This window comes from Perognathus longimembris, chromosome 2, assembly GCF_023159225.1.
Source record: "Perognathus longimembris pacificus isolate PPM17 chromosome 2, ASM2315922v1, whole genome shotgun sequence".
NCBI lineage: Eukaryota > Metazoa > Chordata > Mammalia > Rodentia > Heteromyidae > Perognathus > Perognathus longimembris.
In genome coordinates this window covers 11734505-11756468 of record NC_063162.1, presented here as the reverse complement: position 1 = coordinate 11756468, position 21964 = coordinate 11734505, and positions in this window count along the sequence as shown.

Here is a 21964-nt window from a genome sequence, read left to right as displayed (position 1 = left end):
TTCTGTTTATGTGGTACAGAAAAATCAAACCCAGGGCTTCATGCATGCTAGGCAAGCACTCTACACCTAAGCCACTTTCCCAGCCCAATGCTTTCATTTTTTAAGAATTCAGTCAACATGTGTCTAGACAGTTTTTGAGAAGTTAGCAGTTTTCTCTTGAAAACTTAGTTTAATATAATTCTGATCATTTCAGTATAACTGACTTCACATTTTAGGATTCCTTATTCCACCAACTATGAAAAGAAATTGTTTAAAACAGAATGGAGTTTTAAAAAATTAACCATGGGGACACTATTTGGACAACTAGAAAGTTCTTGGAGAAAATGAATGTACTTCTGGTTGTAGATTGGTTTAATATACTTTAGGAGAATTAAGAGTCTCATAAATTTTTAAATGAATGAGAAGTATTTGGAGTAATATACAAAGAAGGAAAATAAATATTTACTTTGGAGTTGTGTTCAATAGAAAAATTTCAGATAGGAAGTCCTTAAGTAGAGAGTCAATACTTGCCCTACTACCCTGTATCTCTTCATTTGATGTCAGTAAGATAGAAGTGAAGATGTGGTTGGCACACCTGGGGGTCATTTAGAGAACAACCTGGTAGGCAGGTTAGACACAGACACTGGAAGCAACCTGTAGGTGCGGGATGCGGTCACCTTCTGATGGTCCACCTGTGAAGGGAGAGACCGGTGCCACCTAGTACCACTGTCCTGATGCTAGTAGCTGCCCCAGGACAGTCCAGGCAGCACCCTGCGTGTCATAGTCCCCTGCTGCTCTTATTCACCCATCTACTAATTTCCATCCAATTCTTCACCATAGCTAGGTTTTTGGGAAAAAAAAACAAAACTTCCTGTATATCTTAATTTCTTATCTTTCTAGAACATAGAGATTTCTAAAAAAAAACAACAACAAAGTACTGTTGACATTTGAGTCCATTTTTTGAGTGTTGACTCTAAATCTAGGCAGTTTAGCTAAGCCTCTTTAAATTCCCTGTTGACATTTAGTGGGGAACATCAGTTGTCACCATTCACATGCAAAACAGGCGAGGCAGCCTCAGTGCTTCCTGGATGTTGTCCTGTGGGAGGGATCTTTTTTCAGTTGGCAGAAAACGGTGGTTTTAAAAGTGTTTTGTATTTTTATATGGGCTGTTAAAAATGACAGTGGATCAAATGAAGTAATTTTACCCTCCTACACCTTTTAGAAGATGTATTTCCAAAACCTATTTGCTGTTTACTGGGGTGAGCTTGGAGCTTGATCATAAGACATCCCCAGATTGGTTCAGATTCCTCCTCTTAGGGCTCAGAAGGGAAACAGGGTGGCCCTGTAGAATATGTGCTGTGCTTCTCAGTGATTCTTGCCTGGATGATTCTTACCAGTGGTCCTTAGGGACATCCGTGTGTCCCTAAGATTGGACCAATGAGCAGCCTTTATCTCTAGTCAGTGAGAGTTCTTTAGATAATGAAGCTATCATTCTAATTCAAAATGCTTTAAATAATTTCCCAAGGAATACAAGCCATCTGGTTGGTGCTCATCCGTGTTTTCATTATAGGATACACTTTACATTTTTGTTTTATCAGATTCTTTTAAATGAAATGTTAGGATCACAGATACTGTCAGTATATATGGCCCAGGTGTGCATGCCTGAGTTTAGAACAGATTGTATGAAAGTTCAAAGCTGCCTTAAAAAGCCAACATTTTGAGATATACTGTGCTATTAATCAAGACTTGAATTATTGAAATAAAAACAGTGGCTCTTCCATTTCTCATTGCCAAATGTAGTTTTGTTCTTGATTTTGTTTTTTGTTTTGTTTTGTTTTTTAAGGAAAAGGGGTGTTGATTTTAGATTTGGTTTTTTTGAGACAGGGTCTTACTGCGTATCTCCCAAGCTGGCTTTGAACTCGTAATCTCGAGTTTCCCCAGCATTTGCACCACCATGCCCAGTGACACTTGGCTCATTTCCCCCTTCCAAGATTATGCAGGAAAAATACTCCAGGAACCTGAAAAAGAACTTGGGGTACTCAGTTCCCACATTCAAAATACACTTCTCTTTCCTTTTACCCTGATTTGCCTTGACCTTTTTTTCCACATGCTATTTGGATAGCGTGTGTAGTTGAAGTTGCACTTGCTTTCTGCTTTGAGTTTACAAAAATTATCCTTAGTTATAATAAGAGCCAGCTTTCTGAGCCCTGGGCACTCATAGCATAGCTGAGGAGGTTCTGAGGAAAGCCTTCCCATTCTTTGGCAAGCCTCAGGTGTAGTGTCTGTGTGGTCATTTGGGTCCACGCCTCAGGCAAGTGTTGCTGGGAACGAGAAAACCGAGGAGGACCCAAGGCCACACAGGAAGGTCAAGCAGTGGTCACCCTTCCTGGGTTCAGGGTTTCCAAGGCCTTTGGCAACAATCCTGACCTGAGGCCTCACCCTGAACTTGGCTCAGCCTCTGCTCCAGAACAGAATGGGGTTTCCTCCTCCCAACACACACGTACCTTCCAGGGGTCAGGCCCAGGAGGGGCTGGGTACAAGGTCATGCCAACTGGGATACATGCTATTGGCATCTCCTAGGAGCTCAAGAGAAGAGGAATTTGGGAAGAGCCTGGATAAAGGTGGACCTAAAAGTTGCAATCCTGGGACCCTTTTCTCTTGGCGCAGCAAGCATCTGCTGCTCTGTGGACGTCCAGCCTTGCACGCTGGATTCACAGCTGGGCAGAGTGGGGCATTTCAGCTCAAAATTGATTTTTCCCCTGACTTACAGGGGTTTCTCTGAGAAACGTGAGTGGTGAAGGTGAAGCTGAGGTATTCATTCAGCTCCACCTCACAGTTCTTTGGCTCAGCATACAAGTCCCCTCCCAATGTCATAGTGCTTTTCCCCTTGTTTAGAGCGACGGCAGGGACCTAGAGCCCCTGAGCAGCCCTCAGATTGTGAGCTTTGTTGCCCTAGTGCCACAGTGACACAGGTAGTGTTATTTTGCTTACCAGTGTGAAACTACATTATAATTAAGAATGAGCTAACATTCTTCCCATTCTCACTTCTCACCTGCCTACGTCCCAGTGCTTAAACCTTTCATGGAGGAAGTAAATTTTCCCCATTCAGAGACCCAGTGTGGAGCAATTCTAACTGAACAAGAAACCAGGCCCTTCAGAAATATCCTATCCTACTCACGAGCAACCAACAAAAGGTTTGACCAATGTTATTTTTGGCAAAGGTGTTCTTTTGACTCTGGCAAGACAGTTTAAGCATAAGCTTTTTTAATCCAGCTATGCATGGTCAGATAGGAAATCTTGCTTTAGAAAAAAATCTGCTCAGGAAAATAGCATTAGTGAGTAAATTCTTGTAACAATTCTTTAGGCTTTTATACCCTGTATATTAACTATTGTGCTTCTTAGTTATATATGTTATTTTTTAACATAAGCCTAAACACAAGTTCATTTTTTAATACCTTAAGTCTGTTGTCCAACTAATTCTAAGTAAACTAGAAATCACTCATCTACTTCCCTGAGATTTTGTAATGTGAGTTTTTGTGGTTATTGTTTTTGTTCTAATAATAATAAGAGCATGCTTAAATATTCTATTCCATGATTTTAAAAAGGTCCAAAGATAAACTCAGTGAATTGATATCTGCCTTGAATGTTTTGAGGGGAGTAGAGTATAATAGCATATATGTGCCAAAGTTCACAAATAATTAAAACAGTTGAGACCAATCATGGGTGTTGCCTAGTGATTCAAGTTATGCCTTTCAGGATTGCTTAAATATCTACTTCATATTTTAAGTAATATCTGCTTCATCTTAAATGACAATTCCTTAGGAAATCCTAACAGATGATGTTGCATTTTCTTTCCCATTATCACCCATCTCTGGACACTTTGTCCACTAGCCAGCCCAGCTATGCCAATTGACACCTACTATTCTTGTGCCTCCATCAGTGCTTTAAAAACAAATAAATAACATGAAATAAGCCTTGCACATCTCTATTCCCTCGTGACACTGCACCTTAGCAGCAGTAATCTTTTCCTTTACATCAGCTTGTTTGAAATACAGTGGCACTTAAAGGGGAAGGCCGGCTGGAAGGACACCAATAAAAACACTGGCTCTGCTGAAGACAATTTGATTTTAACCTGAAATGAATTACCTTGCACCACAAACAGATAATGGCAAACAGGATATGCTGCTTATCAAGTTCTCAGAGTCAGAACTCCACGTTCAATCGAAGCTCAATGCCTGGAGAGGATAATAGAAAAAAAAAAAAGGTTTTCCCGAATATCTGAACGATTGGAGGGGGAGCTCTGAGTATCAGTGCACACACCTTGATTTCTGCAGCAAGGGCTCCATTGTGACCTTCCAAAGCAGAAAGCCAGGTTGGGCTCTTGAAGAGAGTTTCTGAAAGTAAGCCACTAAACAGGATCGTTTTGTGCCTTCTCTATGTAGAAGTTTGGCCTTTGTAATGAGATGAAAGTTGTGTTTGTGGGTTGTAGTTTAAGGGTTATGTTTCTATACACAATAGGTAGAGTTTTAGTGACACAGCTTTCCTTTTCTGGCCAATATGCATAAAATGGGAATGTGGCCACTTTTTAAATTGGTAATTCTTTTTGTCTTTTTTTTTTTTTTGAACTGTACTGGAGTTCGAAGTCAGAGCCTCTCACAGGCTAAGCAGGTGCTTTTAACACTTCCATACTCCAGCCCTTATTTTGCTTTTCATTATTTTTCAGGCAAGGTCACTCATTTTTTTTTTCTGGCAGTAGCCTCAAAACACCATTGTCCTACTTGTGGCTTCCCATGTGGATGGACTTGCACCACCACACCCAGATTATTGATGAAGATGCGGGTCTCACGAACTTTTTACCTTGGCTCACCTCTAATTGCCATGCTCCTAATTTCCACCTCCTGAGTAGCTGGGATTATAGGCATGAGCCATTATGCCTGGCTCTGATGAGTAGTTCTTATGTAATGGTATAGCACTGACTAATTTTGGTGTTGCATAGTAGTGAACTGATAATTATTTTCAAATACAGTAGAGTATCTAAAATTTCATATTATACCTTTATGGAAACTCCTTTGGAGGAAAAAAAAAACCTTTTCCTAATATTTTAAAACATTAAAGCCAGGTTTATGGTCCTCCATACTCCATTAATACAATTCATAGTGGCATTCTTTTTTGGGAGGGAGGGGGACAAGTGAAGTATTCTTGATGGTGTCTTGATAATTACCTGAATAAGGTGGTCCAAGGGGACTGTTTGCAACATTTACAAAGATTGTGCAACATCAAGTTTATCATCTTGACACAGAATAATGATCAATCATTTCTGAAAGGCTTGAAATGTATGCAGTCCATCAGTTCAAAGTTTAATTCAACTTGTAACACGTGTCACTTCAGGCCAGTAAAATTAAATGCAAATTCCCAAACTTTGGTCTTAATCACATTCCTATCAATCCAAAATGGCAGCTTTGTCTGGGAACTTTATGTGTTATTTAATCTGAAGTATTCTGTGTTACAGCAGTGTATGTGTCTATGTGTTGTTTCTATACAGAGATGAGGAAACCAAAATATCCAAGGAAATAGGGGCTGAATCAATTTGGGGTTAATATTTTCAAAGCATGTTGGAAGAAGCCCAATCTCTTGGTTGAATTGGAAATATGGGCAAAACAAACTGGAAGCAAGAGCCTATCCTTAGTGGAACAACTACGTTCACTGTGCTTTATCTTTCCCTGTAGAAAGGCAAGAAGTGCTTCCTCCCATGGAGGGCTGCAGCCCCAACTGAAGTGGTGGTCATTCCGACATCGGTGTACATATATTGGGTGTGTGTGTGTGTGTGTGAGAGTGATTAAATGTATGTGTCATTAAATGACCATCATGGGTGCTTTATATCACAATTTACTTTTCCATCTGTAACCGGGTTTCATGAAGTTTAAAACATTTTGTCCCATTGTTAAATGATAGAGTTGCTCATTTGTCCAAAATGCTTCTGAAAGCTCATCAGATAACTACAGAAATGGAATATATTAGGCAAGCATTAAAATTTAGATCAGAAACATCTCACATGATTTCTCTGTCACTATTGCCATATGTAAGATGCTTCTAAAGCTTTTAACAAAAGAAGAAAGCAAAACATTTTCCTATCTTCCTGTTAGTCATTACCTAGATATTTTTTCTTTTAGATAAACAATCTACAGTGTGTTTACTGAAGCTTGCACTGATATTCCCCAATAGTGTTTGCAACTGGAGTTTTCTTCCAGCAGCTACATGAAATGAGCCCCCAGAGCAGAGCAGGCGGGTCCCTCTGGAACCTCAGATTATTTGTTCTCTCACTGTTCTAAAGGTAATTAAGGAGCATTGCATGTTTCTCAATTAATGATTTCTCATTCAACAGGGGATCTTTGATGCTAATTTGTTTTAATCAGGGCAGAGGCTGCTCACAAACTCTAAACAATTCAGTGAAGAGGAACTAGGAATTTTTAATCAAGTGGAAGAGATTTGAAGGCTGCGAGGGACACATTTATCACGAGCTTTCAATCCCTCCATTTAACAGTGGGGTTTTTTTTTATATATCATGTGAGATTATCAAACAGAGTATATTGTATTGTACAGTACACTTCGTGCTATGTGTTTCTGTGAACACACAGTGATGTCCAATTTCTCCCATGCAAAGTCAATCCAACCTTTATTTCTCTCCATAGAGAATGCATTTTATACATACGCCTCTCAGCCTTCATTGTATCCACCAGACTCTGTATATACTGTTCAGATTTGAGCAGTTATAATCAAATTGCCTATGTACACAGAACCATTTATAAGGAGACATTGCATTACATCATGATTAGGCCATATTTTTCATTTAAAAAGTGACTTCAGCTGGTGACTTTGCCTTAGAAAAGCAAACCCTCAAGGAGAGAAGCCAGAATCCCTTGCTTTCTTTTCTAATGATTAGGTTTGCCATCCTCCCAGTGTTCTCAGATCGACTTTACAGAAGTCATCTGTGTGAAAATGAGGTTTGTTTTTTTTCCCCTTTCTCTATCTGAATACAGAAAAACCTCAGCAAATACGCAAGAGGCCTAACTAGTTTTTTTTTTTTAACTTACTTTTTCACTAGATTAAAATAAGTAGGAAAATGGGCTTTTAAAATTAAAAAAATAACCTATATTCAAACTGTAACACCTGTCAAAATCAACTGGGGGGCAGGGACCTTGATAAACCAGTCTCTGATAGGAGAGGAGGGGGCAAAATCGCAAGAATTTTCACATCAGACCATTTCTCAGGTGATGCTGGGACCCTGGGACCTCAAGTGAACTCCTGTTAGGTCCTGTTAGGCATACATGGAGGATGGGATAGCTGTGGTGTGAACGCAGCACTGGAGGAGAGATCTGTGCTCCTGGGATGTTCTAGAGTTTTGTCCCCAGGTTTTCTATTAGAAAGTATATAGCTTCGTGTGCCTTCGATTTGCCTTCCAGGGGAATTTCAGGCTCTAGATGGGCAGGGCTAAGAGATAGGCTTGTGTAATAAGCGTGACTTTAATGCCTGTGTTTATTTCCTGGCTATTCCCCTTGAAGCTCTTTGTAGGAATTACAAGCTTTTGAAAAACAGTGGAATGACCTCTATGATTATTAACAGTAAATCATAGAGGTCATAAGCATTGTAGACTAGATATACAATGTATATCAAGGGGAAGATTTTTTTTTAAGTAAAGAAAGCAAGGGGGTGAGGTGGGGGGTTGGAGGGGAGGGAAGGAGGGAGAAAAATGAGGAAGGGGATAACAAGCATGACAAGAACTGTATATGTATTCGCTACCTTAAGTATGTAACTGTAACCCCTCTGTACATCATCTTGACAATTAAAAAAAACAATGGAATGGTGACCTGGTCCTCTTATGCCAATGGACCACACTACAGCCCAAGTGGCTCGCAGAACATCACGCCCCAATGTCTCCGCATGGTGTTCTCTGCTCCAGACAGTGAGGATATGTGGGGCTCTATTGGCTTCTGTGTTTCTAGTAAGGGACCCAACTAATTCTTTAAGACAGTGGAAGTTTGTTTTTCACTGTGTTTCATATCTAGCATTTGCAACAATTAATTCTTAATTGACAGTAATGGAAAACTCTACCTAAAGGCCAAGTCCTTTCCTTAGAACTATTCTCATGCAGGCGTTGAAATGTCCTGGAAAGCGCTTCAAAGGGAAAGCCATGTGCAAAGCCCTGTGTCTGGGGTGTGCACCCCTGTAGCACAGTTGACTTTCTTGGCCCAAGCAACTCCTGACCTGTGATCAACTTTCCTTCGTGGACATGGCCTGTCCCCGTGTGTCTCTCAGCTGTATACAGTCACACAGTGTGACGTGGTCAGTTATGCGTTGTTTCTTTCCTGTCAGTGTCGCTGTTTTCTCTCATATCACAAAGTAGCTTTGGAGGGGTGGGAGGCATATAATTATTTCATTACTTTAAGGTAATGTTACCTTAGAATTAATTTACAAGTATGGAATTAATTACTGGCAGGCAACAGATAAAAGAAATAACACTATTGTGAGATGTTCTAGAACATTCTGTTATGTGATAGTATCTCTTATGGGCAGGCCCTACCCCCTGGCACATCCAGAATAGTAGAGTCTTTGTTTCACTGACTTGCGTAAGCACACGTGGCTGGCTAGTGACAGATGTGGGAAAGACTCCCACAGTGCACTGCTTCTTTTGTGCCCGCTGGGCTTATCTAACACTAAACCTCTTGCAAGGACCGGAAGAGCAGTGTCAGCACCTCTGACAGTCATTCCCATGTTGTGTTTTTCAATGACAGAAACTCTTGTAAAGGAAAGGCTGCCTTCCCTTTCCTAAGGAGCAGTCTTTCCTTTGGAAGTTGTCCTGGTTCTTTTTGGGGAAGGGAACGACCTCTAACTCCCCCAGTTTCAGATGGCCTCAGACATCCACGTGCCCGTGACCCAGGTGCCCCCGAACTGGCCTAGTTGATCACACAGCCATTATCCTGCATGCTGGCTACAAACCTACTCAAGTCATGCCATTGGGTCACAAATGTGCAGGTGATCTAACCCAAGGTGGCTTTGGCAATTACGAGTTCTCTATTGGTGTGATGTGATCATGCTGTCTGTCAGTATTCCCCTTTGCTGCGACTTACAAACCTCTAGACTTCCGTGTTGAAATTTATCAGCGCTGGGTGTGGTCGGGGCTGCTCGGATGACTCGCTGTCCCTTCTTGCTACTTCACTTGGGAACTGTGAGGCACGGGACTCACCTCTGTGCCCCACATCCTTCCTGAGCTGTCATCTCAGCTTGTGCCCTGATGGTCAGCAGTAGGAGATAAAGCACAGGTGGCGTCTAGGAAACACTTGTGGCAGGCCCGAATCCCAAGTTGTGTGAGTGGCATGAACATCTTTCCATTCTAAGGATTTTGTTTTCTTTGCACAAACCCCACAGTGACAAGAAGTGACTTCACTAACTATTGGGTTGAAATGTGTTCCTTGAACTAAGCAGCTGACTCCGTTTCCTCACCGGTCAGATGCTGGCCAGGCTCAGGGTACAGTCTGAGTCTCTGAATTCTTACCCAGAGATGACGCTAGTGTACTCACCTTGCTTGGGGTGTCCTTGCCGTTCATGCCATTGGCTCTTGGCTGAGAGGGTTAGCACCTGACAGGTGACGTCAGCTCTGTAAGACACAAGTGTCCTCTGAGGGCACATCAGTGGGGCTTCCTGAGTTCCACTTGCAAGTCACAGGTGTCACTTGCAGTTTTAGGCAACCTTGCTGGCGCCCAAATCAGCATCACAGCCCATTGAAAGAAATGGCTACAGCTGCCCTCCTGTGGAGTTCTCCACCTTTTACTCCCTCTCTTTTCTTTGTAGATTATGACATGGTGTATCATTTTTGAGGGTTTTTCCCTCTTTTTAATTAATGTATATTAATTGTACAAAAGGGTTTCATTGTGGTATTTTATTACATGCCTATATAATGTACTTTGATCAAACTCATCTCCCCACCCAGTTATTCTTTCTTATCCCCTTTCTCTGCTTTACTGAACACTTTCTAACTGGTCTCATTGTTCAATTTTCATTCATACGTATGAAGTGCTTTATTCATCTTCTTCACCCTCTTTCCCCATCCATTCCCGGGGTTACCATCCCCAGACAGCCTTTTGCCTCCTATCCTCCTGTTTTACACTTTCTTTTTGGTCTAGATTCTGCATATGAGAAAGAATAAGTGCTACTTGACTTTTTTATTCTAGCTTGTTTCAGTTAACTGAATGATTTCTAGTTCCCTTCATTTTTCTACAAATAACATGTCATTCTTTTAAATGCTGAGTGTGCGTGCGTGCGTGTGTGTGTGTGTGTGTGTGTGTGTGTGTGTGATCTTCTTTATCCACTCATTGGTGGATGGACGCCTAAGCTGATTCCTTAGCTTGGCTAATATGAATAGTGCTGTAATCAACATGGGTGTGCGGATGCTTGACTTACATTCCTTCTACTATAACACAGGAATAGGATAGGAAAGGCATATGGTCGTTTTATTTTTAGTTACTTTATGAATATCCATACTGATTTCAATAATTGCTATCCTAACTAGCTGACATCTCCACTAACAAGGTGTAAGCATTCCTTTTTTCCTGTATACATACCTACATTTGTTGTTTATTTTCTTGATGATGGCCATTCTGGCTGAGGTAAAATAAAATCTCAGTATCAGTTTGATTTGCATTTGCTTTATGACTAAAGGATGTTGAACATTTCTTTATGTATTTATTGGCCATTTGTACTTTTCCTGAAAACTGTCTGTTAATTCATTTGTCCAGTTACTAATTGGATTGTTTGTTCTTTGGTTGAGCTTTTTATATATTCTGGATATTAATCCTATTTGGATGAATGGCTGTCAAGGATTTCCTCCAATTATGTAGGTTGTTTATCAACTCTAGAAACAGTTTTCTTTGTTGTACAGAGCTTTTAATTTAATATAATCCTATTAGTTATTTTTTGCTCTTATATCCATAGCAACTGGAGCCATATTCAAATTTATTTTTTACTTCTGCCAGTATTTGGGATCTTGGCTTGGGATGTTTTCCTCTAAGTTTTACCACCCATATTTAGATTCTTGGTCCATTTTAAATTAATTTTTTTTATAAGATGAGGTATGAGAATTTTTTTCACTTTTTTCTAGGAGAGAATCTTTGCATCTTAAATACTTCAAGCATTCCTTATTCACCACTAACAAAATACTAGGTTCTTACTTTATTTCTCAATGAAGCTTAATTTCAACCCAAAGGACAGCATATTGTAACTTCATTGTCTCAGCTATGTGCTGAAACTTCATTATCTCTAAAGGGATTTAGTGAAATACAATCTTTCTATTCAGAAGGTAAAATGAGATGTGGAGAATTCATTCATTATTTAGGCATCAAAGATTCTGTATAAAGAACAGCTAGTTAATGGAGATAGGAATGTTAATGCCCTTTAGGAAAAAATCTTCTAAAAACAATGTTGGAAATATTTTTGTAGTGACCAACTTACAGAAAAAAATACGACAATTACTTCATGATGCTTTTAAAGAAGAATAACTGTTTTCTCCCTTTGGGGCCCAAATCAAGTATAGTTCTCCACCACGCAGGTTTACAACCAGTTTAAACCATGCAAACACTAGGTAACTAGCTGATATGTTTGTACGCAACATGCAGATAGACGTTGACCTAGATACATCTCTAAAATTAATTTAACAGCACTGCACTGGGCCTGGCTAATACTCTAACAAGTGTTTCTTTCTTTAATGATGAGCATAAGCCCTGAGGGCCTTGTATTTGATAGAAATGACAGCTCGGCAGGATGTAGGCTCCTTTAGAAAGAGTATGCTGACTCAGAAAAGAGAAGGGCAGCTCCGGATGGTAAGGAAGTTGTTAGACAAATTAGTAGCCTTCTAGATTAAAAGTTATGTAGTTAATCAGTGCTACAGGCATCTTTTAACCATCTCTCAAAGGGGGAGATGACTTCTTTTTAAGATTTCTTTCTTAAAAGAAGAATCAGCATCACTCATAAATTCTACAGTTATGCAGTGAGCCAACATTGTAGCCCTTCAATTATGTGACATTTTTGAATCCCATAGTATCTGAATAAAGTTCACTCTCCTCTTTCTTACTTTTCCCTCCCTCCACTTGAAGAAGGCCTATCACATTCCTGAAAGCACATGGGGCATTTAAATCTTAGTCTTTCAAATACTCTCTGAAATATAATGGCAGATGTTTGTGTATTTCCCAGATAATGCATAATTCAGTCTGATCTTGGTGAGGAAAAACAATTTAGGAAGAAAAAAATAGGTATTTTTTGTTTTATTTGGTTTCTATAAAGTAGTTTAAATCACACTCAGGATTAATCGGGCAACTGATCACTTCAAGGCACAGAGCTGAGGGAAAGTGGGTGTTGGACCCATGGTGTGACCATTCTGAAGTAAGCACCCTGAAAAGGCCTTGCGTGATGTCCCTTAGAGGAGGGGCTGGGGAAGTGAGACTTTGTGGTTTAGTGGTTCAGAGTGAGCACCAGAGCTGTGATGTTTGCAGAAGTCACCCAATTCAAGCATCTCTTCACTTGAAGGAACAATACTTCATAAGTCCTGCCTTTGGCAAGAGATGCAGGGCACAGTCCAGACTGAAAATGGACTCTCAGGGTGACAAGCTGGAAAGTGGCCAGCACATGTGTCCTAATCCCTGAGATCAGTGTATTTCATCTCATGTGCCCAAAGAGACTTTGCAAATGTGATTAAGGTAAAGATTTGGAGCTGGAATAATTAATTGGGATTATCCAGTTGGGCCTACAGGTAATCCCAAGTGTCCTTACGAATAAGGCAGAGCGAGATTTGACTGCAGAAGAGAAGGCAGTGGGAAAACAGCCACTGTGAAGACTTGCACGACACCACCATAAATCACAGAGCTGGGAGAGGCAAGGAACCGATTGTCCTGTAAGTCTCCAGACAGAACCAGACCTGCCCTTGACTTGATTCCAGCCCTACAGGTTTTCTTTTTAAACTTCCAGACTCCAGATATGTAAACAAATACACTTATATTGTTATAAGTTTGTGATAACTTGTTATATAGCTGTAATAGATGAATCCATTTTCTTATAACCCCTTCCTTAGAATTTTACAGCCAGCAATATTTCCTTTTAATTATTTTAATGTATTTTAATTTTCAGGTGGCAAAATTTCAACACATTGAGATGCTGTTCCAATTAAACCATTTTTTGGCAGGTGTGGATCTAGCATCAGCAAGAGCAGGTGGTGACCGGAAGAAGGGCCTGGAATTTACCACACACCTCCACACACACGGCTAGCCTCGAAGGGGACACAATTAGTAAACCCACTTCATATATGCTTTCCAGATTCATCACAAATCGTACTTTTCTCCTTCAAAATGACATGACAGTGCGATAAAAGCTGAGAAAGGATGAAGAAGCCACTCTGGGAGCCTGAACGCACCCCTGGATGCGCAGAGGGAGGTCATTAGCAGCACTGAGGAGATTCTGGAGGATGCTGGTGATGACCGGGAGGGACTGGAGAGGTCTCAGACAAAATGGAGATGGTGGCCTGAGGGGGCAGAGGCCACAGCTCAGGCCAGCAGCATGGAGGCCGTCAGTCTGTGAAGGGGAGGCCTGACCTCTGCGAGGAGAAGGAGCCAGTCCTGGCCCTGGCACATTTGTGCTGATGGAAGCTTTTAAAGAAGCTCTTTGGACAGTGTTCATCTCAGGCCATTTGGATGGAGATGGATGAGGGTCTGAACTGAGGGAGACTAATGTGAAGAATAATTGTTTTCACTGCTGGGAAGGAGGGGGAAGAAGCTGTCACAATCTTGCAAGCACAGCTTCTTCTCAGAAATGTACTCTCAGACCTGAAGTCTGCTCCTGAGCTTTAGTTCTTCTAAATGGCAGTGATCAAGGCAGCCCACCCACACCCTACTTCCACCGCTGGTTAGTGTGACGTTCGTTCCCAAACCATCTTTTCTATTTGGCGTGCAGGCTGCACGCTCAAGTCCTCGGGCCTTGGCATCTTTGTGGGAGAAGACAACCAGCTTACCTTTCAGTACTCAGCGCCCTCTCAGGTACCTGCGAGCCTCAGGGCGACGCTACCAGCAATGGACAGGGTGGTAGATGGGGAGGATCAGCATTCTAGATCGGCTGGGCCAAAAATGTCTCTGGATCCCATCTCAACTGAAAAAGCTGGAGGCGGTGGCATGTGGCTGTCATCCTATCCATGTCAGGAGGTGTAAATAGGAGGATCACAGTTCAGGCATCTGAGCAAAAAACAAGAGCAAAGCTCTAAATTCAAACCATAGTTAACAGCAACACATGTGTGTGTGTATGTATGTGTACATATACATATATGTACATATACACACTATATATTTATACACATATGAATGCCAATACCAAAAACACTCATTGTGCTATGTGTTATGTAGAACTTTGTAATACTGGTCCTAATGTTCTTTGATAACCCTGAACTGCTCCTCATGTAAAAATATTTCTTTCCTATCACAGACACAAAGTATTCAAAAATTGAGCCTAAAACCCTATGCTTATGGCATATAAAACAGAAATTTTCATGATCTTCATTAATGTTTACTTTTAATTTTTCTTTGTGCAATTATCTGAAAGGTTACATCCTTTATTGAAGTATAGCATATATATGCAGAAAAGCATGCAAATCAAGGGAGCTCGGGCTGATGAAATTTCAAAGTCAGCATGAAATTTCTCAAAGCAAGCAAGCCTCTGACTCTGATCAGACCAGGAAACCCAGCGCCCCGCATCCCCCAGGCACCCCTCGAAGCCTCGAAGCTTCCGCCCCTGCTGCTCCACTCCCACCCAAGGATAATGGCTCTCTTGACTTCCATCTCCAAAGATTAATTTGGCCTATTTTAAAACTTCGTATAAATGGATGATCAGATGCTGTATCACTCATATCTGTTTTCTTTTGTTCAACCTTACGTTTTGAGACGTTCATCTGGCCAGGGGTGGAGTATCATAGAACGAGCTCATCCAGCTGTGAAGACTGATGGGGCCAGTGACATGGAGTGAGGGGGTGTGGAAGGTGACCCGTCTGTTCTGTAGCTAATGGGCTCTTTGGGGTTCACTCCAGTCGTGCTGTTTCAGGCATTTCTGGAAAGATCTTCTGGGGGACATGGGCATATCTTTTGAGGCAACATCGTGGGGTATGCCGTTCAACTTCAGAGGTGGCCAAACACAAAAATGGACACAAGAACACAGGCTGGAGGGTGTACAGGACGGGCTGGTGGGAGGAGGGAAGTAGGCTGGGTGTTGTAAGGTGGTTGGATCTGGATATACATGGAAGATTGCCTCAGGGCGGGAGCAGTGGTGGTCTTGGCATTTGGTGAGGGACCTCCTGGGCTGAGGGAGGAGAGGAGGCTCAGGAGCCCCCTGGAACTCTGCACCATTTAGTGGGTGCACTGCTCACTCCTTGTCATGGTAGCCACAATAGCTACAACTACTGCCACCTGGGGAAAGTAAGAAAGGTGCCCGGAAGGATCTAGATAGACCGTGCTTGAAGACAAAGCAAGCCTGAAGTACAGTTAAAGGGTTTTCATCCTACAATGATGGCCCTTCACAGTGGTGGACCACCACTCCTCATTACAGAGACTTGGTGTATAAAAGTCTTTGCTCATGTGTCCTTAAGTTGTTGTTTTAAGAAACTAAAAATTATTCTCTAAAATGGCTGGATTTTTATAAAGTTCTTTGTTTTTCTCTCCTTTATAAACTAAAGGTTTCTTTGGATCTGAATCTAAGAAACTTCTGTAAGGTTGAATCTGAGCTTCCCCACTTGTGGTTCTGACAAGAATTCATAGCTTTCAGCTCGCATCAGACAAGACACTGTGGACTGGGCGGCTTGCAGCCCCCACATTGCCCTTCTTGCAGGCACTTGGGCTCTTTGCCCTCCATTTCTGAATCTGATGAGCATACAGCCCCCCACCCCCACTTTCTCCTCCTCTTCATAAGCCAAAAAGACTTAGAGGCTTCTTCTGAATTTACTGAGGGTATAGACTTCCCTTGATTTTGCTATTCTATCCAAACAACTTTTCTGTTTTAACAGCTCTCTCCCCCCGCCCCTCTCTATCTCTTCCATTGTAGGGCTTGAACTCTTGGCCTAGGCTCTGTCCCTGAGCTCTTCAGCTCAAAGTTAGTGTTCTATTTGAGCACCATTTTCAGTTTCCTGCTGGTTACTTGTAGATAAGAGTCTCACGGACTTTCCTGCCAGGTCTAGCTTTTTACCACGATCCTCGGATCTCATCCTCCTGAGTAGCTACAGATATGAACCACCAGTGCCCAACAATAGCTCTCTTTTTAACCCATTCAAAGTTTCTCGTTCTTTCCTTTTATGGGTCCCTACCACCATTTTAAGTTAGCATCAGTTAGTTGTGCCAGGAGGCCTATTTTACCACATACACAAACTACTTTTATCAGACTCATTCCTCTGCCACAACCTCTTCCCCACTCCTCTCGTCCCAAATCAGCCTCAGTAAGTTTCATCATTCCATTTTCACACATGCAAATAAAACATTTTGACATTACTCACCCCCCTTCTTCCCACTACTGCCCATACCGTTTTTGTTATTTTTTTAAAGCTTTCTTGAGGTAAAAGCGATATACAAAAATTACACATATTTAATGAATTTGGTAAGTTTGGATATACACATATACTTCTGATATTGTGACATGAAAAACTTCTAAAAATAACACCTCAAAGGACACATTCATAACCTCTGAAGATTTTCTTACGTTCATCTGTGTGTCCTTGTTTTCTAGGACTTGAAAAAATCAGGAGGGGAAACCTCATGTTGGCAAGCTGGGCACTCTACCACCTAATTCCCTCTTCCTTTTCATTAACATATATCTGTTGTCCAAAGGTGTTTCATTGTGATGTTTCCATATATGCATATTCTGTACCTGAATCAAACCCATTCCCCTCTGTTACTCCACCTTATCTGCCCTCCCCATTTCTTGGGACAAATCAACAGATTGTGAAAGTTTTTTCTATCAGTGCATAATAAGACCTCTTTTTCTCCTAAGTAAACAGGTTACATATATCTGCTTAGCTAAATCAATAAACAAATGGATTATCAAGTATCTTTCAAATAAACAGCCCCTGTCTCTTGAATGCCAACATGAGTGACATCTTTGAGTTGAATCTCAGGAAGAAACACTGGAATAACTGACTCCTGTTGGACTTTTCCTCTGAAATAAAATAAAACTTGAATCTTCACACAACCCATTGATTTTTTAGTCTTTTATCCTCTGTGAAGGAAGCTCCCTTGTTCCAGCTTTAGCAAAAATAGAAAACAGCTTTAGCTTCTCTTCTCTTTAGCTTCTCAGAGCCCCATGTGTTTTCCTTTGCTCCCTTCTTTTGGATTAAGGTATTTGTGTGGTGGGTGGTGATTTGAGAGAGCAGAAAAACTGGCCTCTGAACTGGTCTAACCCACTAGACCCAGGGGCTTTGGGTAGCCAAAGTTGGTTGGAAATGCAATGGAGATCTGCTGAGATGAGGCTCAATGGAACAGGCTGTTGAAGAGCCATGAGTGTGGAATTCAATGGAATTTCAACACATAGACAAGATGCGCCAAAAGATGGAACATGTTCAATCATTAAAGATAATAACACAAGCATCCTTCTAAGGAGCCCACAGCACACCCAGATGCAGTGGTTGGAAAAGGAGTCAGAAGGAGCAATTCTAAATGGACTTTTTCACCAAGTCTGCATTTCCTTACTTGTCCTCCTCCATTCTGCCTCCACCATACCTTCCTGGGAACCTGGCTCTCCCTGCCACCCCCCAACATACACACCAGGACCTCTTGTTAAGGAGCTGGCATCTATTTTATGGGTTCTCCTGCACCACAGAGCCTCTAAACTGATCAACCAGGCTACTTGCCTTCTTGGTCTCCTTCCTCCAGTGCCATCCACTATTCAGGTCACCGTTGGGCCACTACTGAGGACTTGGGGCGGTATCCAAGGTGGTAGAGTACACACCATGGCTTTAAGCTTCGTGTTATTTGATGGAGGGACCCTCTATCTACAGTGCATGGTGACAGAGTACTGGGAAAAGTCATCACAGTGAGCAATTGAGAGCTTCTACCTACACTTTCCTGGAGTGGGGAAGCACCGTTGCTCTACTCATTTCATAGACTTGCCAGCCAGTCAAGGTATAGAACCTAAAAGAATTGCTCAACCTTGTGCCACCATCTTCAGGATTCCTGGGCTGTAGCTGTCCCCCATGAGGAGCCAGAGGGGGCAAGGTGGGTGTTTGAGAGCATTCTGAAAGTTTTCCAGACTCAGCCAGACAGAGGTGTGGAGCCTGACCTGGAGCCAGGCCTGAGTGAGAAGCAGCGCTAAATGGAGCCCTTTCTCACATAGGTTATGCCAGGGGCCATTCTGGACTGTGAACCTCCTAGTTGCACTTCCTGCTGCTGGCATATCAGGCAGGCACACTGTGCTTCCCCTACAGCTTTGGCTGACAGATACATACCACCATGCCCCACCATTGGTTGAGATGGAGCGTCATAAACCTATTTTTTTCTCTCAGGCTGCCCTCGAACCATGATGCCCTGATCTCTGACTCTTAAGGAATATTATAGACCTAACTCACACCATAATTTCTAACAATGCTTTTCCTACTCAGATGTCTCTTGGTTTTGATAATGAATTACATGGTCTAATGAAAGGCTGAGGAGATGATGGGACATTTTGATAAGAAGCAAGGCTTATATCCCACAAGTGGTGGGGAAGATTTATGGGGCTGGTTCTGGCAGCAGTGTGGTTCTGTAGGCTGGCATGGGAGGGTGGGGGCCAAGATGAAGACCTGGAGGCAACCACAATTAAGAACCTCCCTCTGTCCCCACCCATTATTACACCAAGCCTTGTTTTTGTGGTATGAGTTAGTTCTTGTCGAACTTTACTTGTTGACTGACCACGGAAGTATCAAGGCCTCCATTGCTCATTCAGATATTGTCCATTCAGTGGGAGCCCAGAGGGTCTGGCAGATCCCAGAGTTCCCAATCTCTGCTTCCTCTCCAGACTGACCCTCCTCACTGCCGAGTTCCCTGGTTCCTACCCCATCTGAGCATCCTTCCTCTAGTCCCTTAGGGACAAGTTGAGTGGTCCTAGGGACAGTCCAGGAGAGTCATGGCTACCGCCTTCCAGCTCTTACTAATGGTCCTTGAGGTAAAGAGGAAAATGTAGCATGGAGAGAGAAAGTCTACAGGAAGTTCTTCTGAAACAGCCACAAACCTCCCTGCTCTTGGAAAATGCCTTGCGAGAGGTGTTCCGTGACACTTGGCATTGCCTGGCCCCCACTGCACCAGCTCTGGTCATGGACCTCTCCACTCTGCCTTGTCCTGAGAAAATGGACTTACAAGCCTTGGTCTTCAGTAGCTCTGAGTGAATCTCAGCTCGAGGGCTTTCAAAAGACTTTTCTGGAAGCCATCTTTCAAAAATTGGGCTGGCATTGTAGCCAAAAAAAAAAACAGACTTAGCCTGGATAGGTTGATGACCGAGCTCTTGCCTCAGTGGGCTTCCAGATTGGTGCAATGCAGGCCTGCGGTAACTTATGGAGCCCCCAGAGCCAACCAGAGCCATGGATGTGCTTCTTATCCAGGAAAGCAAACACGAAAAACAAAGGAGACAAGTGCCATCTGAGCGAGGGTCTGCTGTTGTTGCAGTATAGTGTCAGATTCATTTTCTTAATATCTGACTGTGGCTCAATCAGCAGCCATTTAGAACAATGCCAGCCATTCTACCCCAGATTAAGGATGTAATGATCTGCAAAGCTAGGCAGACACTATTTTATAGAGCTCTAGTCCTCTCGTCTGTTGGAAAGCTGGGACTACTGCTTAAGAATGTATTCAGTAAGAGCCTGGCTGGCTGGGTGAAGTGGAAAGGATGGCTTCCCACTCTGAGATTTGACCCCTGGAGGCTGGGTCCAGGCTGGGGGTACTTTGTGTGACGATGGGATGTCTGATCAGGCTGTGGATGGGGAAGCTGACTTGTTGGCACCAGGAGAGACAGCAAAGCTCCCCATCTGCCCACTTCCCCATCATTAACTAGAAGGCAGCTTGCAAGCTCCAGGGACCCATAGCTCACGCAGCACGTGACAGATAGGAACATTTGTCTAGCAGGGTCCTTGTGAGGCCTCTCAGCACACTGAGTAAGAGGTTCACAAGGATGAGAGGCTAAGATGGAGTCCGGTCTTAGCTGAGGGCTCCCTGAGTGAGTTCCTCTGATTTGGATAGAACTAGAAAGCACATTGTAAACCTCGGTGACGCATGCCCTCCCTCGCACTGCCCCTCTGGGACCACATCTCATGCTGCTAGAATGGGGGTGGGGGGTGGGGCACAGGCTGATGAAGAGACTGTACACAGTCTCTCCCTCGGACTTTTCCCTGGAGCTTCCCAAATGATATTCTGATCCCTGACACCTTCCATTCCCTGCATCAGTAATGACTGGTTTCCCAGGCCCCTCGGCGGCTTCTCTGCTGCATTTCCCTGATCAAGCACTTTTTCCTCAGTGCATTATTTTCCTCCTGATTTTCAAATTCCCTGTGGACCATAATCAGACATTGAGCTCCGCACACTTGGCGAATTTTGAGTGTCAAAAGAAAAAAAAATGTTTATTTCTGTGAAGCTTTTTTTTTTTCTTTCTTTCCTCATGAATTTCGGTAACAATTGCAGTTTTCACTTGACTCTGGGCTTTTTCTTGACTTTAGCTTCTTAAAGCAAACTCTCCATCCCCAGATTCTTCCTGCTCTTGTAGGCTAGCAGCCTGCTATGGCACTCTGGTTTTGATAGTCCCTGATCCTGAGGAAGTTTTGGGCTGTCACCCTCTCAGTTTTCAGTGTCTTAACCCATGTAGAACATTGACTGGACATGGGAAAGGAGAAACGAAATGAACGCTGTGTGCATTTGGGCTGCCCCAGCCCCAAGCCCTATGTGTAAGACACTGCTGTCACAAAGGAACAAAGCAGTGCCACCTTCTGCCACCCCCAAGAGCTCGAGGAGCAACAGGCCATCGAAGTGTCTAAGGTCCCCACCTGTGTCCAAGAGGCCTCCTCCCTGTTGCTGGGTCTCAGATACATGGAAGTTGGAGGTCACTTAGACTTCTTTCTTCCTCCTCTGTCCAAGTCTTGGAAAGTAGCCTGTGCAGGTTACCTTCTTCTCTTTTCCCTGTGTCAACTCCAAATATCTGATATAATAGTGAGGTAGCCTGAAGAGGATTGCCTTTATTGAGGTTGAGGATTCATTAGATGAGGGGACATGGCATTTCCAGATGCCACTTAGAGAAAGACCTCAAATCTGTTTGAGGTGAACCTTGGGTTAGACTGATTAAGAGCCAGAGAACAAAGAAAATCAAGAGGGGCCTTGACGGTTGCCCCAAGTTCCAAAGGGATATTATGTGCCATTGCACCAGAGCTGGGCAAGGCCAATAAGCATAGGGCCAGGTGTATGTTTAGACTAAACACAACAAAGAACTTTTTAAAATTAATCTTTTGGAGAAGCTAGCATATTCATGTAGGTCAAAAATCAAAAAGGAGGTAAGGAAGGATACACCAACTTTCCTCATGGCTGTTCTCACACTTTTCCTGCCTCACTCAAATGTACCTCTGTTAATTCATCAAGAATTCTTACAATGTTTGCCCATGCAAATATAAGCAAATGCAGCGTGCATTGTTTTGCTTCTTTCATGTAAAATATAGTATACTTCATGCACTGTTTCACATATTATACACTTTAATTTTTTTCTTAAAATATGGAAGTGTCGGTACAGATTCTAACACATTGTTAGCAATGTGTTAGATCCACTGGGTGAATATGCCATGATTTATTTATTCTCCCTTGATGAATTCTTAGCTGTTTCCAGTCTTTTATGACTACACATAATGCTTCATTGACTAAACTTGATTCTATTTATGTGGTTTTTATATATGTGGGAGGGGGGATATCTGAAGGATAGA